Source organism: Dipodomys ordii, unplaced genomic scaffold (assembly GCF_000151885.1).
Source record: "Dipodomys ordii isolate 6190 unplaced genomic scaffold, Dord_2.0 Scaffold94, whole genome shotgun sequence".
NCBI classification, from domain to species: domain Eukaryota; kingdom Metazoa; phylum Chordata; class Mammalia; order Rodentia; family Heteromyidae; genus Dipodomys; species Dipodomys ordii.
In genome coordinates, this window is record NW_012267310.1 from 1,896,159 (window position 1) to 1,901,881 (window position 5,723).

Sequence of the window (5,723 nt, forward strand, 5' to 3'; positions counted from 1 at the left end):
TCATGGGCTTTTCCTGCCCTGGCTGGCTTTGAACTGCCATCCTCAGATCTCAGCCTGCTGAGTATCTAGGATTACAAGTATGAGCCACCTGCGCCCAGCTCATATTATAGTTTGGATATGAAATGTCTCCCAAGGGTGCATGTGTTGAACGTTTGGTCCCCTGCTGATGCTTCCATTTGGGGAGATATGTAAACTTTTGGGAGATGAGAACATATAGGAGAAAGTAGGTGACTGGGGACAGAACCTGAAGAATATCTTATTTCTGGCTCCTTTCTGCCTCTCTGTGTGAAGCTATGATATGAAGATTCTCCTCTACATCATTCTCCCACTACATGAAGTTTTCCCCAAGTAGATGGTGAGACAGGATAGATAGATGAACAGACAAGGAAGTTAAAACCAGGAAACAAACTGAGAATGCAGATAAGCAAATAAGCTGCCCTCCCACCCTATCTCATTTTAAATGCTAAGTTATAATATTAGAAAATAAGAGCAGACATAGCTAAATCTGCCTACTTCCTTGAAATGGTAAAAATCTAGAAACTTATGTGGGTAAAGACATAAAAATATGAATGACATATCCATCAAAGGGGGTCTTAAAGGTTACCTGTGTTTTGAGTGGGCCTTACTTAGTCTTACCCACTTAGGACCATTGGATAAGAGTTTGAAGTTATTAGACAACCTGAGCACCTGTATTCTCCTTAGCTTGGGAAGAATACAAGCAGCAAACAACTGCTGTTTTGAATCTTTAACTTTCATTTCCTGCATGGGCAATGGAAAATGCTTGTCTTGCCTTTTTCTATTTCTCCTTGCTCTGACACTGTTACATAAAATAGATGCTTACAAAAACTTTTGCCTTCTAAGACCCTCCTTTTTATGAGATACATTGAAATACTTTTTATGGGTGGATCTCAAGGACCTGTGATTTTGCACGGAAACTTTGAAAAGCGAAGAAACCCCTCATTTTTCAGTGACAGATAGGGCCAAGTTGTCATAGACTAAACCCTCTGCAACCCATGAACAGAAGCAAAACATTTCTCCTTTACAGTTGTTTCTGTCAGGTATTTGGTCACAGTAAGGAGAAAAGTAACATATAAAAAAAGAAGTGCAACAACGAGATGTACAAGTCATTATGTTGAAAAAGAAACTTTACAACTTTGGCGGGGGGGGGGGATGGGAAGGGATGGGAAGGGGAAACAAAGGAGGAGGCAACAATGCTTGATAAGAAATGTACTCATTATCTTGCCCATGCAATTGTAACCCCTCTATATGGTATTTTCACAATAAAAAAGAAAGGAAGGAAGGAAGAAAGAAGGAAGGAAGGAAGAAAGAAGGAAGGAAGGAAGAAAGAAAGAAAGAAAGAAAGAAAGAAAGAAAGAAAGAAAGAAAGAAAGAAAAAGAAAGAAAGAAAAAAAGAAAGAAAAAAAGAAAGAAAGAAAGAAATGGCCAGGCACCCATGGCTCACACCTGTAATCCTAGCTACTCAGGAGGCTGAGATCTGAGCATTATGGTTCAAAGCCAGCTGGGCAGGAAAGTCCCTGAGACTCTTATCTTCAATAAACCACTAGAAAACTGCAAGTGGCACTATGACTCAAGTGGTAGAGCACTCTTGAAGTGGTATCTTTGCTATGACTCTGACAATGTGGTTCTGAAGTCTTTAAAACTGGTTTGTGGGAAGCATTTGGAAGTGTTTGAAAATTTGGACTAGAGAAGATCTACAATGTTATAAGTAGAACGTAATGGGAGATTGTGGTGGGAACACAGGTAATCAGAAAGCTGATAGAATACAGACAGAAAACACGGGCTTATAAGATTTCAGGTGGAAAGAACTTCAGTGGGAATTGGACTAGTGGTCCAATATTTTTTGATAGGTTTGGATACCCCTTTCTATACTATCTGGATATTCTTTCCCAACTCTTTCACTAAAAATGATGCATACTCAGAATCCACTCTTGATCAACAATTTATAATTACAAATTCGTGAAATCAAATCTAATGAAGAAATCTTAATACATGTCTGGTTTATCCTCTATTCATTAATTCAAATGTCAAGATTATTTTCTTTTACAAATATGATTTTTACAGAATGCTTTTTGACCTCATTCCTTTGCTTTATCCTTTCTCTTTTCAGAGCCAATATCCTTCTACATTTATATGTAATCTTGTCTGTTAAAAGATTTTTCTGTTTTAGAAAATAATAAAAGCTATCCTGTTTTGACCCAGTACAGAAGTCATTCTTTAATAATGTGAGAATTTAATACAGACTTCCTTGTTTATTATTTTGCCCCTGCTATTCATCTATTAATGAAAGTTTTCTCTGACTTAATTTTCCTATCTTTGAACTAGTCCTATTCCTTTCTCACTGGGTGTTTATGTTTTGTGATCCTCCATTAAGATTATTGCTTTGAGGGCCATGAGTATAGTTCACATGTGAGGTCATAAATATCATACCCAGGATAAAAAATGTTAAAAGTATCTTTATTGTCTATGGTTTCCCCTACATTATCTTCTTAATTCAGCCAACATTATTAATATAGTATGTAAAATGTTAAACAATAGGAAGAGATATAAAATTAATCTCACATTTATTCTTTCAAGGAAGTGATTCTCATGTTGATACCAACCTGTACCCTAGAAATAGGAAGACAAGGTTATATGTACACTTGAAATGCCATTGCAAGTGTATACACCAGCAAATCAGTTTGTCATGCAATTGTTACTAGTATTATGATACGTTATTTTTTAGAAACCTATGATCTTCAAAAAGAAAAAGACTGAAGAATGTTTAAAATGGTCAAAGTAAGTAATTTTAAATGGAACTATACACCATGATGATAATGTCAACCAGAATGCTTTGAGCTGATTGTATATTTGGCTTATCTGCTCGTGGGTTTTATGTGAATCCAAGCAAAAGTCATAAAGTTCAAATAATAATTACTGCCTAGAAGGAGCTCAGTTTTGTTATAAAAATAGACAGTAGGTTTGTAACAATTATTCATTTATTTGTATGTCATTGAAATTTGTGCCTTTGTCCAGTTATAAGCAGGAATATTGTTGTTGAAACAGAGTTTCAAAAAGATTGAAAAAGGGAAACTGAAAGCTCATTTAAACTCCTCTACAGTGCCATAATCAGAAAAAATGGAGTAATTATGTAAAGTCAGAGCCAGAAAAAATCATTACCCTGATTTTACAATAGAGGTCACATGGGAGGACTGAAAAAAATCTACACTGTGATTCAGACTTACCTAATTTGAAGAATGACAAGTATTACTGGAATTTTTTTGTTTGCAGGCTTTCCACTTGGTAAGTGTTCCACCAGTTAAGCCCTTTTTTCTTCTGTTTTTGTTTTTGCTTTTATTTATTGAGATTGAGTCACTTTTCACCTGAACTGTGATCCACCTATTACATTCCCCTCTTGTAGTTTTCATGATGGGTGACTACTAAACCCAGATTTTCCTATTGAGATAGAGGCTCTCAAGATTTTTTCATGGATCTATAATTTTCCCCATCACTTTCTAGCTAGGATTACACTGAACTAGTGATGCCCAACTAGTTTTAGGCTTTTTAAAATTCCCCCAAGTGATTTCAAGATGTTGCCACAGTTGAGACCTAGTATACTAAGCAAAACCTAGAATTTATCTTTGTTACTAAAGACATTTAATGGAATATTAAAATAAATGACCATAGATTCTTTTCTCCAAGTAATATTGTCTGCATAATAAAATATTTTTCACACCTGTTGATGATGTGCATTTCTTTTTGATATCAATAATAACTCGTTATCAAGATAATTTAGATCAAAGAGTTGTGATACATAAGCTGTTTCTAACCTATTTTTCAAAAAATTCTGACCTAGACATATTTAATAAAATATAATAAAAACAGGTACTTCAAATTGTCAGTGAACTGCTAAATCTCCATTATTATGTAATAACTCTATACATGTTTCTAACTGTTAAAAATTTATGGACATATTTTATACTGAGATCTCAGACAGAGTTAGACAGAACAGCAGATGGTATTATGGCTTTCCTCAAGCTGTTTAGATTACTGACAAAATAATAAAGTAATTTTCTTGCTTTTGTCTCATTACCCAAATCTATATCAGTTTAAATATTAGTTATACTAATAGCTAAGCAAAACTTTGATAAAGATATCTGAAGCAAAGGTTGGTACAATTGAAAGGGTGAAAATCTTGTCATGTTCAATTAAAACCTTATCAACTTATTCAAAACTACTGCCACATATATCCCTGCAACTTATAATGTGATACAAACAACATCAGCATCATTTAGGGACCTTGTTAGAGGTATAGAATTTCATTTTCCATTCAGACCTATAGGCTAAGAATTTGCATTTAACAAGATCTATGAATGATGCACAACAAGGCTCACATGAGTATTCTGGGTGATTTCCATTTCCATGATCACTTGTAGGATCAACCTATCAAAGTTTGCAATTTTTTTCAACATCTTTCAAAATGTGTCTTAATATGTCTTAAAGAACAGTCTTGAATGTGTCTAGTTAATAGATTCTATAACTCCATTATTCCTAGCAGTATTGAGGAATGTTTAGTTAGACACACTTAAGGGTCATAGAGTCTTTGTGAACTTATACTTTCTATCAACTCATTCATAAGGAAAGTAGTTATAAGTAACATAGAGACATTTTAAGTATATTCTCAAGCAGAAATGAATTAATCATGAATCTATTCCCAAAACATTCTTTTTAAATATATTGATAATCTGATTACAAACCATATTTTGGCAACTTGCTAATTTTATATATCTGGCTAATTGTCCATTTTGGTGAAATAGTCATTTGCCAAATTTTACCTGCTTTAGGTAAAATAGCATTTGATAATCGGGCTGCTTCTAGTCAGTTATACTTGGCATGGAAAAATCTATGAATATTTTTATTGCAGATCTGTGATGGTTTGGATTTGACATGCCCTCCGAAAGGCTTATGTATTAAAGGTTTGATCTCCAGCTGGTATCAGTAGGAAAAAGTGATTGGATCAGGAGTTTGCTGATTTCATTCATGGATTAACCCCCTGATGAGCTTATAGCTGACTTGTCTATTAGGAAGCACAACCTCCTGGGGGCTACAACAGTCACCTGGGGAGTATGACTTTGAAGGGTATGTTTTGTTCTCAGACCATTCTACTCTCTTTACTTCCTAGCCACCATGAGATGATCAGCTTTTCTCTACAATTCCCTTCTGCCATGATATAATGTCTCACTATAGGCCTAGCAAAATGAGACCAGGCAAACATGTAATGAAATCATCAAAACTGTGAGTCAAAAGCAACCTTTCCTTCCTTAAGTTATCTCTGGCATTTTCTCACAACAGTGAAAGGTTGATTAACACAACAATGTTTTCCACAGCAGTTAGACTGCATGAGTAGCCTGCAAAATATTCAGTATTAAATAGGGTTAAAAGTGGACATAGCCTTGAGTACTAGATTCACTCCCTGTATGGTCTTAATTAAATTATCTAAACTTTACAACAATGTGTTCCTGGATCACACGGCTGTTTTAGTAATGATATGTTAGTACCAGTACATAGGAATATCTTACTAATTTTTGCTCGCTATTATTCCTGTCATTCTATCATCAAGATTTTTTTTTTTTATTGTAAAGATACTATACAGAGGGTTACAGTTACATGAGTGAGGTAATGAGTACACTTCCTCTTGAACATTGTTATCCCCTCCATTGTTTTCC